Here is a 15083-nt window from a genome sequence, read left to right as displayed (position 1 = left end):
AACGCTGCCCGTAAAATAATCGCTGCCGTGGGGGGTCCAGGGGGGGCGGCAGCGACTTTTGGGAGCCCCCCCTGGCGGGGGGTTTCGGGGGCAGCGCCCCCGAAGCTAAAAACAACTGTAAAATTGCCTTGTAAAAGTATAGTAATTTCTAGTCAATCTGGGCCGTTCATTAGGTAGATGATCTGACGGTAGAACTTATGTTTAGTTTAGGGTTTTTTTGCCCTAGAAGGCAACCCCTCTCTTTATATGAGGGCATTGTATTTGAGGCTATGAGATAGATGTGTATTCGGTGAGCGAGAAACAGAGAGGTGAGACTGTGAGAGAAAACAGAGGATATTACAGCGGATTTGCTGTAGGTTGTGTCTCTTCATTTTGCTGGATAATAAAAAGGAAGGACTGGCTGTTCGGGGTGGACGTAGCCCAAACTGGGTGAACCACGTATATCTGTGTCTCTCTTGTTTTGTGCGTTTTCTGTGTTTATATTTCTGCAATATTTTATGTGTTCCATTGCTCCGTAATATATAATTTTATAACAACTGGTATCAGAGCCGAAGGTCTATTTGGCTAATAAACTCGCAGGAAAGAAGGATTCCTGGTTCGAGTGGGAGCAATGGCGGAAGATGGTAAGTTTAGGGTTGAGAAATTTAACGGCCAAAACTTCTCGCTGTGGAAGATGCAGATGGAAGATTATCTGTATCAGAAAGATCTATACCTACCATTGGGCGGAAAAACAAAGATGCCGACGGGTATGAAAGACGAAGAATGGAACCTTCTCGATAGAAAGGCACTCGGAACAATATGGTTGTGCCTTGCTGCGTCAGTCGCCTTCAACATTTCGAAGGAAACCACGACAGAGGGTTTGATGCAGATGTTGTCGAAACTATATGAAAAACCCTCGGCCTCAAACAAGGTATTTCTTATGAAACGGTTATTTAATATGAATATGTCGGAAGGTGGATCTGTTGCAAACCATTTAAATGATTTTAATACAGTTACAAGTCAGTTAAGTTCTGTAAGGGTAAACTTTGATGATGAATTTAGAGCTCTGTTATTCTTGTGCTCATTACCAGAAAGTTGGAATGGTTTGGTAATGGCCATTAGTAACTCCGTTTCTGGATCTAGTACTTTAAAGTTTGATGATGTTGTCGGTGCTATCCTTAGTGAGGAAATGCGACGGAAAAGCTCCGGTGAGACATCGGGAAATGCTTTGAGTGCAGAGTCTAGAGGAAGAAAAATGGAAAGAGGAAAGAGCTCAGGATATCACAGTAAATCAAGGAAAGGCAGATCCAAGTCTAGATCGGGGATAGTGTGCTGGAAATGTGGAAAGAAAGGACACTTAAAGAAAGACTGTAGATCTCGGAAGGGAAAAGAAGGAGATGCACAGCAAGAAAACAATCATGAAGCAAATGTGACAGGTGAGGTGTTACAAGATGCTTTGATTCTTTCTTTCGAAAATATTACTGATTCCTGGGTGGTAGATTCAGGGGCTTCATTCCATGCCACACCTGATAAGAAATACTTTCATGACTATGTTCAAGGAGATTTTGGACAAGTTCGTCTAGGTGATGATAAACCCTGTAAAATCGTTGGAATGGGTAAGGTTCTTGTAAAACAACAGAATGGAAACCAATGGCTATTAAAGGAGGTAAGGCATGTTCCAGATCTAAAGAAAAATCTGATTTCAACAGGGCAGTTAGGCGGTGAAGGTTGTGTGACAACTTTCACAGATAAAGCTTGGAAGGTCACCAAAGGAGCCCTGGTAATAGCAAAAGGCGAAAAGGTTGGTACATTGTATTTATGCAATGGTATTTCTAACTCTGTTAATGCTTTAACTTCCAAAGGAGCAGATGCAGCATTATGGCATCATAGGCTCGGACACATGAGTGAAAAGGGGATGAAGATTCTTCACTCAAGGAATTTGTTGCCGGGTTTGAAGAATGTTGATTTGGACTTCTGTGAGAATTGCATTTATGGAAAACAGAAGAGAGTCAGATTTCTCAGAGTTGGGAAAGAAAAGAAGAATGAAAAATTAGAGCTTGTGCATACAGATGTATGGGGACCTGGTCAGGTATCATCTCTTGGTGGCTCTCGTTATTATGTTACTTTTATTGATGATGCAACTAGAAAAACTTGGATTTATTGTATTAAGAATAAATCTGATGTATTTGATACTTTCAAGAAATGGAAAGCTTTGGTTGAGATTGAAGTGTCTTAGATCAGACAATGGAGGTGAATATTGCAGCAAAGAGTTTGATAGGTACTGTTCAGAGCATGGAATTCGCAGAGAGAAGACAGTTCCAAGAACACCACAAGAAAATGGTGTGTCAGAAAGGATGAATAGAACAATCATGGAGCGTGCAAGGTGCATGAGATTGCATGCAGGATTGCCTTTACAGTTTTGGGCAGATGCTGTAGATACTGTTGTTTATCTAATAAATAGAGGGCCTTCAAGTTCCTTGGATGGTGGTGTTCCAGAGGAAGCATGGACAGGTAAAAAGGTAAACTACTCTATTTTAAAGCCTTTTGGTTGTGAGGCCTTTGTCCATATTGATAAAGAAAATAGAACAAAGCTTGAGGCAAAGTCAAAGAAATGTACCTTTATTGGATATGGTGTTAATGATTTTGGTTATTGCTTATATGATTACGAAAATCACAAAATCATTAGGAGTAGAGATGTAATATTCAATGAAAAGGTCTTGTATAAGAATCAGTTGCAGGAAAAGAAACAGGAAAAGGAAAACAAGGAATACGCAGTTTTTGATGAAATCACTGAAAAAGTAAAGGTGCCTGAAAATAATAATAATCAACAACCACAACAACAGCAACCACCACAACAACAGGAGGCACCCCAAACACCTGAAAGTGGTGTTAGAAGATCTACCAGGACAAGTAGACCTCCTGAACGATACTCTCCTTCATTATATTATTTATTGTTGACTGATTCCGGTGAACCTGAATGTTATGAAGAAGCAATGCAGGTTGAAAGCAAGAAGAAGTGGGAGGTAGCCATGGAAGAAGAGATGGACTTAGTCAGGTTGCCTGCAGGAAAAAATACATTGAAGAATAAATGGGTTTACAGGCTGAAGGAAGAAGATGGAGGAAAGCAAAGGTACAAAGCTAGACTTGTGGTGAAGGGGTTTGCACAGAAGAAAGGTATTGATTTTGATGAAATATTTTCTCCTGTTGTTAAAATGACTTCAATCAGAACTATTTTAAGTCTTGTAGCAGCTGAAGATTTGCATCTTGAGCAGTTAGATGTAAAGACAGCCTTTCTCCATGGGGATTTGGAGGAAGAGATATATATGCAGCAGCCACAAGTATATGAGGTGAAAGGGAAGGAGAAACTTGTGTGCAGGTTGAAGAAGAGCTTGTATGGTTTAAAACAGGCTCCAAGGCAGTGGTATCTAAAATTTGACAAGTTTATGTCTGAACAAGGTTATACTAGATGTCACTCTGATCATTGTGTTTATCTGAAAAAGCAAAATGATGGCAGCTATATTATATTGTTATTGTATGTAGATGACATGCTTGTTGCAGGATCTAACATGCAGGAAATAAATGTGCTCAAAAGAAAATTGGCAAATTCATTTGCAATGAAGGATTTGGGTGCTGCAAAACAAATCCTTGGTATGAGAATAACTAGAGACAGGAAAAATAGAAAATTAACATTGTCTCAGAATGAGTACATACAAAAGGTGTTGAAAAGATTTAACATGCAAAATGCAAAACCAGTTAGTACACCTTTTGCTAGCCATTTCAAACTTAGCAAAGAAATGTGCCCAAAGACCCAAGAAGACATGGATTATATGTCTAAAGTTCCATATGCATCAGCAGTTGGAAGTTTAATGTATGCAATGGTCTGCACAAGGCCTGATATTGCACATGCAGTGGGAGTTGTAAGCAGGTACATGAACAATCCAGGAAAGGAACATTGGATGGCAGTGAAATGGATTCTCAGATATTTGAGAGGTACCACAAATCAGGCATTATGTTTTGGTGGTTCAAACATATCCCTACAAGGATATGATGATGCAGATATGGCAGGTGACAGAGATAATAGGAGGAGCACTACAGGATATGTATTTACTGTCGGAGGAACAACTGTCAGTTGGGTTTCAAAAATCCAAAGTGTTGTTGCACTCTCAACAACAGAAGCAGAGTATGTTGCTGCTACAGAGGCTAGTAAAGAAATGATTTGGTTACAAAGGTTTATGGGTGAATTGGGTAAGGAGCATGATATGGGCACGTTATACAGTGATAGTCAAAGTGCCATTCATCTTGCAAAGAACTCAACATTTCATTCCAGGACAAAACACATACAGCTCAAGTACCATTTCATACGATCAGTGTTGGAAGATGGAGAGTTGAAGCTGGAAAAGATACACACTAGCCAGAACCCTGCAGATATGCTAACAAAAGTTGTAACCAGGGAGAAACTGAGAATATGCTCAGTTTCAGTTGGTCTTCAAGGATGACGATGAAGATGAGAAACAGCCAGGTCCAAAGAGGAGTCATTGTCCAGCAAATGGAGCAGCGGTGGAGTTGCTACAATCAGTCTCCAAGTGGGAGATTGTTGGGTGTGGAGCCTGATTATCTTCTATAATACCGGCATATTGGACCCCAGTTCAAAATGGGGCGGCAACGCCGCCTGTAAAATAATCGCTGCCGTGGGGGGTCCAGGGGGGGCGGCAGCGACTTTTGGGAGCCCCCCCCTGGCGGGGGGTTTCGGGGGCAGCGCCCCCGAAGCTAAAAACAGCTGTAAAATTGCCTTGTAAAAGTATAGTAATTTCTAGTCAATCTGGGCTGTTCATTAGGCGAATGATCTGACGGCAGAACTTATGTTTAGTTTAGGGTTTTTTTGCCCTAGAAGGCAACCCCTCTCTTTATATGAGGGCATTGTATTTGAGGCTGTGAGATAGATGTGTATTCGGTGAGCGAGAAACAGAGAGGTGAGACTGTGAGAGAAAACAGAGGATATTACAACGGATTTGCTGTAGGTTGTGTCTCTTCATTTTACTGGATAATAAAAAGGAAGGACTGGCTGTTCGGGGTGGACGTAGCCCAAACTGGGTGAACCACGTATATTTGTGTCTCTCTTGTTTTGTGCGTTTTCTGTGTTTATATTTCTGCAATATTTTATGTGTTCCATTGCTCCGTAATATATAATTTTCTAACAAATCGAAGGTGACTAGAGTCATATTTTGTTTTTTGTCGACTCTTAAAAATTGAAAAAACAAGTTGTGTCAAAGCGTCTAAAATTCATTTAATTCGGAATAATTTTCCCCTTTATTTTTAGTTGATCGAGTAATCCGTTATCATGGAGGAAAGTCAATTGAAACCCCGTCGTTCGCGGAGACTTACGAGTCAACCGTCTTTGTCCCTAGAATCAAAACTATTCCTGACAAAGAGAACTCGTTTAACCGGTTAAAAGTCCCTTGGTCTGGTTGGAACAAGTGTTCCAACACCCTCGGAGACTCCGGTTACTCCAAACATTTTTGGTATCCCTACCTTTACAGAAGAAGTTCTGCAGCCACCAGAGGACAATAGAACTGATCCTATTGTGAAGGTAAACACTTCTATTCCTGAACCGGCTCCATCTGTAGCTAATTTGGAAGGTCTTATTCCCAAAACATATGTCGCTGCAGAATCTATACCTTCTTCGGCATCAGAAATATTTTAGGGACCTGACGGTCTACCTCTTCCACCTAGATTGATTGCTATAGAAGAGATTGTAAAGGATCCCCCATCTAGTACTCCATCGCATTTTGGAGTTGGGATCACCCTATATCCTTCTTTGTCAGAAATTAGTCTATCATTATCAGAAGTTCCTGTAGAATCACTAGGAAATCTTTTGGATAGACTCGATATGTCTGAACAATTGTCGACGTCTAGGACTGTGTCATCTGACACAGCAGTGGCAAAACTTCCTGCTGTCACTCCAACAATGTTTGCCGGCGTACCATCTATCACAACAAGCTCTCAATCACTGGATGGAATCCATCCAGGGGCTGTTTCGATGGTATGGTCTATTCCCGTTTGTTCGTCCGGAATAATATATGGAATCTCTTATGTTGAGCTCAACAAATTGATCCTTTGCAATGTCAATTTGGGCAGTTCGGTCCTCAAAGGAAAATCATTCCCTTAAGCACCCGATTATCACCATATGGGGGGAAATATGCCCTTTCATTGTCTTCTCCAGGAGAAAAAACATATGAGAGTTCGCAACAGAATTCAGGCTATGTTGGAATTACATCCAGTGGTTGGATGCCAATACTGCCTCAACAAACAAGAGTTGTATACTCAATGCAACAAAGTTTGCCTATGTCAAATATGCCCACTACACCGGCTATTGTGACGGTGTCACAAGTACAAGCGTTACCTGTTGTATGCCAACCTCAAGTCTCTCAGGTCGCAATCCAACAACCCCTTGTCCTTACGACGCCACCACAATCATCGATTAGTGGCTCCTTAATTGGAGTGACCCAGGCTCAAACGAGTATCATTACCCCTCATCTTGGTCAAACAGCTAGTATTGGACAACAGCACATGGTTTCACAACCATGGCTAGTGCAATACCAACAACCACAATTCCAACAAGTTTACCAAGGATCTGAGCACCAAGTCTTTGCAAGTAACGGGCAGCCGTATAATCAAAACGGTCAACATCAACCATTTCATAATGGTTATGCCCATCAACCTTACCAAAGTTATCAGCATCAAATGCATTATGCTGGTATGCAAAGACCCACTGCTCATGCAATCCCATCTTATCTTGGGTATGCTTCGCCGAACCTGAATTAACAGTTGCCCTTCGTGGAAACTTTAGAGCTACCAGATCTAAATCGGCTAACAAACTATCCAATCACTTATGCCCCTTGGTGGCCAGCGATTCCTCATAAACTTCCATCAGATATTCCTAAATTTAATGGAAATCCGGGTGAAGACCCATCGAATCATGTGATGACCTTTCATTTGTGGTGTTCATCTAACACTCTAAATGATGATTTGATTAGGCTTCGCCTTTTTCAACGAACGTTAACTGGTCTGGCAACAAAATGGTATATCAAATTACCTATATCTTCGTTTGATAACTTCAGCACCCTAGCCACAACCTTTTTAACCCATTTTCAGTTACCCATAAGGTACGAAACGGGAACAAAGCTTCTTACCAATTTCAAGCAAACGACGGCCACTCACATATCCGATCATATTCATGAGTGGCGACGTCGTCGTAGAATGGTAAAAACATATGTTCTTGATTAGCTGTTGGCTGAGTGGTTTATTAAGTCATTGTTACCTTCTATTACAGAAGATGTGGCAAAGGGAGGAGTCGTCACTGAAGAGCAAGTCATTGCTCATGCGCAATATTTAGATTTGATCTATACTCAGTTTGGCATGCTCTACGATAAAATCTTTGATGCTCCTAGACTGGAATTTTCCATTCCTCCCTCTCCGAAATCAAACAAAGACTCTCATGCCAGGGACGACGTGATAGGAACGACCATCACGAAAACCATAAGGGCTAAGTCGAAGAAGGCCCGTACGGTTTTAGGTCAAAATTCAAATGAAGAACTTCTCGCCTCGGAAATAAATGCCGTATCAACTGACAAAGGCAAAGAAACCAAGAAACCAGGAGGCAAGAAGAAAAAGAAAGGGAAGAAGAAGAAACAGGAGGAGTCATCCCCTGAAATGTCTTCTGCAAACCCTTCTGGAGATAGGAAACCAAATCATCCATGCCTTATATGTGATGAGGATCATTGGACAAGAGAGTGTCCATATAAAGCTGAGCTTAGAAAATTCTTCAAGAATTCAAAAACCTCGGCGGTATTGACTGATTCATTTCCAAATCCAGGAACAAATTTGGATGCTAGTGACAATGCTTCCCTGTCCCAAGTGATAATGTTGTCGGTTTCGAAGCAGCAAAATGATGCTTTGATATCGACAAGGAATAAATATTATGGGAATCCATGGCTGTCAGACAACAAGGCTAATGATCAACCTAGTAGTTCGACAACAAGTTCGAAAGTTGTGCCGCCCACCATTCCTGAACTAATGATAAAGCCACCAAAGGGAGTAGTACACAAATTGATGTTTAATCCTCGTGCCAGAGCAGCACAACATTATAATATAGTGGAGGATCTAGCCCAATTGCCATCCGCTATGTCGACACTTGAGGTACTACAAAATTTTGCCTCCCAAAGCAGGCTTTATTATCGACGATAGGTGAGATTGACCCAACGGATTCCAATCTTGTGTCCTTTAATCACAAAGGATATGACCCTCAGTTACCAGCTCAACTAGCTTTCCTTATACAAGTGAAAGCCCTCAGCAAAACTGTTCATCGAACAATTATTGATGAGGGGGAATCTACATGTATTATGTCAATGAGTTGCTGGAAAACTTTAGGATCTCCACCCTTGTCGCGATCTTCGAAAACATTAAAAGCATTTGATGGATGAACATACACCCCATATGGGATTTTAAGTAACTTGCAAGTCGAACTAGGGGGCAAAGCAATAGAAATAGATGTTGAAGTAATTGATGGAAATCTCGATTACAACATCCTACTAGTAAGGCACTGGATATATGCTATGGTAGCCGTTGTGTTGACCTACTTCAGGAAGATTGCATTTCCCTTTCAAGGAGGAATTACAATCATCGACCAACAAAAATTTCTCCCCAATAGTTCACAAGTTATGGGAAGCATTCCGATGATCCACAGAAGCCCTCATTTGCTTCAAAATATCAGAGTAGGCCTACTAAAAGACCCTATATTAATGGGGACTTTTGTCCTACCACCTCCAATCAATCTGGCGGAAGTGGCAACGGTGGGAACGTACAATATGATATCTTCTATTCAAAAGATCTCTGAAAACAATATTAACATGGATCATTTGCAGGTATTGCCTCCAAGCCCAATAGAAATTTTGTAGCAATCAATGTTTTCAGCATGGGAGGCAAACCCAAATCAACGCTCATCAAGCGTTTGGATAGATAGGTCTAAGGAATATGGTACCCCTTCAGATCCTTGGTCGCAAGTACACTCTACAGACGAAGGAATTGTTCAGTCAATGATAATTGATGGGGCACCATGGGAAGATTACCACCATCATTCCCATCTTCCGGATTACAAGGAAGATACTCCTAGTGACCTTCATCATCCATCAGTTTTTTATTTTCTATCAAATACTGTAAACATGGTGGATTCTGAGTGAAACTTGTCCAATATTGAAGAGACTATCGCCATAAATATCTCAACCAAAACAGATGTTGTAGAGAATATTCATGTCGGCAAATCATGTTCTCCTTCAGAACTGGAAATATATCACGCTCTTTTTCGCGAGTTCAGAGATGTCTTTGCTCGGTCGTATGATGAAATGCTACGCATTGACTCGAGCATATTTGAACATGAAATTAAGATGTATCCAGATGTCAAATCGGTACGACAACGGCTATGGTAGGTGCACCCCAAGAAAGTTGCTGCCATCAAGGTAGAAGTTGAAAAACTTCTCCATGCTGGTTTTATTTACCCGGTTCCTCTAACCGATTGGGTATCGAATATTGTTCCTGTAATGAAAAAACAAGGAACGATTAGAGTGTGCGTCGATTATAGGGATGTAAATCAATCTTGTCCGAAAGACAACTACCCTACACCCTTCATTGAACAGATAATTGATGAATGCACCGAATGTGAAATCTTTTCATTTATGGATGGATTTTCCAGGTATAATCAAATAAATATCCGCCTACAGGACTAGTCAAAGACTGCATTGATTTTTTCGTGGGGCACATTTGCATATCGCAAGCTACCCTTTGGTTTAAAGAACGCAGGGGAAACATTTCAGAGGGAAATGAATTATGTCTTCCATGACATCAAAAAAATCATTCAACCATATCTCGATGATCTTCCGGCTCATTCGCAAAAGCGGACCGATCATCCATAGCATTTGAGAGTGATATTTCTACACTGCCGACACTACAAGATACGACTCAATCCACACAAATGTGTGTTCTGTGTCAGTTTTGGTCGTTTACTTGGCTTTTTGGTCTCAAAGGATGGGATTCGTCTCGACCCATGTAAGGTTAAGGCAATCATTGATTTGCCTCCACCTTCAAATTTGCTTCAGATTCATAAACTACAAGGGAAAGCAAACTTTCTGAGGAGGTTCATTCCAAATTACGCCGAACTTGCTAAAGGTTATACTCATCTATTGAAAAAATAAGTACCCTTCATCTAGGATCAGGTCGCGCAAGCTTCCTTTGATGCTTTAAAGGAATCCCTAATAAAACCATCATTAATGTACGCTCCTGATTATCAAAAAGACTTTAACCTATATCTAGCTGCAGCGGATACGAGCATGGCAATGGTTTTAGTTCAAGAAGACAATGTAATTGAACATCCTATATATTATTTGAGTAGAAACTTAAATGATACAGAAAGAAAGTACTCCTACATTGAAAAGCTAGCTCTCGCAGCTGTTCAAGCGATACAAAGATTTCGACACTATGTCCTCTTTCGAAAAACTACCATTTTGTCAGATTGCAACCCCATGACTTATATATTGTCGCGATAGTTGCTGGGGGGCAAATATTCAAAATGGATAGCAATTTTACAAGAGTTTGATCTGGAATTTATAAATCCAAATCTAAGAAATCCCTGGTTTTCGCGGAGTTACTATGCGATCTCCCATCATCGTCCAACGATGCAACATCAGAAGAAGCGATTGTGGACGAATCTTTGTTTCTAATATCTTCAAGCAATCCGTGGTATGGAGACATAATCATCTATCTCCAAACCCAAACATATAGGTCTAATACCTCCCACTCAGAACAACAACGCATTCGATACCAAGAAAAAGACTACATGATCGTCGGTGATACACTTTACCGTCGTGGTGTCGATATAGTTCTGAGGAGGTGCCTCACCCACGAGGAGGCCGAAAAAGTCCTGAATGATTGCCATTCAGGCGCGTGTGGGGGGCATCAATCTAGTTACGCAACGATGCAAAAGATTTTACGAGCAGGATACTTCTGGCCAACAATGTTCAAAGATTGCATAACTGTAGTTAGAAGTTGCCATGCATGTCAAATCTTCGATCGAAAAACCAGAATACCACCCGCACCTCTGCAACCAGTAGTTGCTGTTGGGCCATTTGCCAAATGGGGCATATATTTCATGACATGTAACCCCACCTCAGTCGGGGGGCATGGGTATATCATAGTCGCAGTAGACTATTTTACCAAATGGGCTGAGGCGATGCCTACATTAAACAACAACGGCAAAACGACTGCCCTCTTTTTTTTCAATCATGTAGTCTCCAGATTCGGCGTTCCACAGACCATAGTCACAGATCATGGATCGCATTTTCACAATCACATGATGGTTGAGTTGGCTGCCAAATTAGGGCTGTCCCACGACATCTCTACTCCGTATTATCTACAGGCCAACGGACAAGTTGAGGCAATCAACAAGGTCTTGAAATGCTGCAAAGGATGATTGGAGTCCACAAAAGGAGTTGGCACCTGATCCTGTACTCAGCCTTGTGGGCATACCGGACATCGGTGAGGAATGCGACCGGGTTTAAACCAATTCAACTGGTGTATGGCCTGGAAGCAATCTTACCAGTTCAATGTGAAATCTCGTCCCTCAAACTCGCGGTCGACCTTCTCCCTGGAACTTCAGAAGAGGATGCTCGTTTCTTGGAACTAATCCAATTGGATGAAACCCGTTGTGATGCTGCTTTGGCTAACGAAGCCCATAAGAAACGAGTCAAAGCACAGTTTGACAAGAATGTCAAACCCCGTGTCTTATCAGAAGGTGACCTGGTCTTGCTTTACGACCATAAATCTGATAAATTGGGAGCAGGTAAGTTCAAGTCTTTATGGATGGGCCCCTATATTGTTAAGCGTGTATTAGCAAAAGGAGCCTACGAGTTAGTGGATTATGATGGGATTCCACTGGCGCAACCCCGTGATGGGTTGTACCTTAAGCGTTACTATGCTTGACTCAAGATAGTAACCCCTATGCTTTTGTTACATTTTTGTTTTCGCTAAGGGTAATCGTTTTGGTTAAGTGATCCACTTTCACATTTGTTGAAAATGTCAGACCTATTGGAGTCATTTGTTGGATATGCCGACGGAGCGAGTCGTAGTTCACGGAACTTATCTTCTGCGGCCTGGGCCATCTTCGTTCCAAGCGGTGAGTTAGTGAGTTTTAGAGGGGTATGTATTGGTCGGTCAATGAACAATATTGCTAAATACAAAGCGTTGATAGAGCTCCTCTCTGATGCCATTACACGTGGCATATGCCGACTTGTCGTCAGGCTAGACTCACAACCCGTCATCCTATAGCTCACTGGTATCTACTCCGTACGGAATCCAGCTATCTATCGCATGTTCCTAAGGGTCAACATTTTGGAAAGGCAGTTTGATTCTATTCAATATAATCATATTTCCATAAACTTAAACACATTAATGGATTCATTGGCAAACTATGTTTTAGATAGACATTTGCAACATTTATAAAAGAAGCATCTCATCAATATTTGCATCAAGATCACATAACTTAACCAAAATAAAGCTTCGAAAATCAAGAATACATATATAACTATTTATGGTTTATACATAATGTTCTGTAACTAAGACAAAATCGGTCAAATGACCCAAAACTCAAAATGCTAGGGGGCACCCTAGTCTAATGATGCTGGTGATAACAAGTCGCCACCTATGCAATCATGCATAAAAGCCTAGTCCATCGACTTGGCACACCAGTAGTATGTCACTGCAACCTCAGAGGCAGCTCGTCGGTCCTCATGTCTGGAATACCAAGAGTGAGGCCATCAACCTGATCCTGCAATGCTGAAAGAGTCTCGGCCACATCAAGGTCGTGAAGGATAGCCCTCCCCACAGCCTCTCGTGCTGGAACAACAGCTGGTGCTCTCAGACTTACTGCTCGCCGAACTGGTCCAATATCTACATGAACACATGATTTTTGATTAGTCTTGATAGGAGAAAGCATGAGAACATTATAAAAAATGATAAACAAAGATATGGTCAGAGAATTTACCGATAGCACCCCACTGCTCACCAGCCGACAGCACCAAATCCGGTTCACCCAGAAATCCATACCAGCATATGGACACTCAGAAAAGACCATCTCCTAATGGTTGAACCACTCGAAGAAGGTATCAGAGAAGGAAACTTGGGACTGACCAGCATGTCGGGCCATAAGGTCGAACCATCTCTGCATCCATGGCTCAGTCGGTGGAGGTAAACTAAGTGAAATGTACTGCAGCTGCATGAGTGGGATCTTTTCCAAGGCGAAAGTGGTAAAAGAAGAACCATAGCCGAAGTTCTTGGATTTTCCGCTTTTTACCTTGGTCAGTTGTTCTTTCATAACAAGAAGTACTGCGTCACACCAGTTGAACACCTTTGTTTCAAGGCATTCCAAGGCGTACTGCATATAGGACCTGTTAGCCACGTGAAGAGACACACTACCAGCCAGTCTAGCAAAAGTGAACAGAATGGTCCTCAAGGACCGACCAGTGACATCTCAGATGTTAATCTTGCCATCCCTACTCGGCTGAGATCCCTCTCTGCAATACCGGCGAATATATTCTCTCACGGATTCGCCCCCACGGGCCGAACCTGATAATGAAAGAGGGGCACCACGCCTTGATAAACCAGTCAAAAAATAGATGTCCAAGATAGTCAAGTGGATAGATTTGCCTCTGATCTGAAACACCTGGTTGGTAGGATCCCATGCATCAAGAAAATATTGCAACAAGTTGATTTGTTTCCTCATGCTAGAGATGTGGAAAAACGTGAACAAGCCACAGTTTCGCAGTGCAGTTACTGTAACCGGATCATGTAAAGCAACCATGTCCTCTTCTTCATGCTCACGTTCTCACCATGTAACAACCATTTTGATCCGATGAATCTCTACAAAACAAGCAAGAGTCAGGGTCCTGATTTGGAAAAAAACAGGCAAAAATTCCATGAGAAAATAGTGCAAAAGTTTCCCTTCTCGCGCCCATCGCACCCTAGCAGTGTACTGGGTGAGATGCATACTAACTGGCCAATGGCCAGGCTAGTATGCATCGCACCTTTCGATATAGAAAGGGTGCGATGGAGCCAGGGTGAATTTTTCAAACCCCAGGGGCTCAGAAAAATAGGGAAACATGCTCAGAATTCAAAAAGGAAGGAATGCAACTGAAGAGCTCAGGTTTAGCTCCTACTTGGTCCAGACGGCACCAAGAATCGTCCACAGAATCTCCCAGAATTAGCTGGTGAAAATCAAGGGGGAAAAGCACCTCCAGAGCTCCAACAAACCAAAGTTCAAATGCAATGGTAAAATGAGGGCTAAAAAACCACTTTTAAATTACTTTTCACGTAATTCGAGTAAAATATTAGTGTTTTAACTCATTTTTCAAGCATATATTGTTCATTTCTAATTGGTTTGATGAAGCAATTGAACAGGCAGTACAACCTTTGAAGGAACAAAGTGGGTAGCAATGAAATCAAACAATTAATGACCATTATCACGAGCAGTTTTTATGCGAATTTCAAGCTCGTTAAAAATTAAACCTTAGCAATGAGCAAATGTTTCCCCCAGAGTTTAAGCTCATTAAAAAATGAACCAATCCCCGGTAAATAACCATTGTGAATTTATTATCATCAGCTTTTGAGCCCTGGTCGTGTTTTTACCATCACCTCCACTCTGTTTTAGTTGATCATTCACCTCCATTTGATTGTTTACCCCTTTTTGAGGAACAACTATGAAGAGTGATCATGTTAGCCATCCTTGTGAAACTGCCCTGATTGGAAAATTCTAAACCTTACCTGGAATCAGCTGCTACCTGAAATTATCACTCGTTCCTCAAAAAACGAGTCTCATTTAAGCTCTTTTCATATGACTCGTAAAATATGAAAATATTGTTGAGCAATTGGCCTCTCTAGCTCGTTAAAGCTACTAGGAGTGCTATTCCTCCTCTAGATTTTAATCTTTTTGGACCTTAGGGATTATTACAAAAAAAGATCAAGCGCTTGTTTTGTTCGGCTCGTTAAAATTACCGAAAATTCAT

This window comes from Pinus tabuliformis, chromosome 6 (genome assembly GCF_031772625.1).
Source record: "Pinus tabuliformis cultivar Carrire ecotype Pingquan chromosome 6, CPIR1, whole genome shotgun sequence".
NCBI lineage: Eukaryota > Viridiplantae > Streptophyta > Pinopsida > Pinales > Pinaceae > Pinus > Pinus tabuliformis.
Note: the sequence above shows the minus strand (reverse complement) of the source record.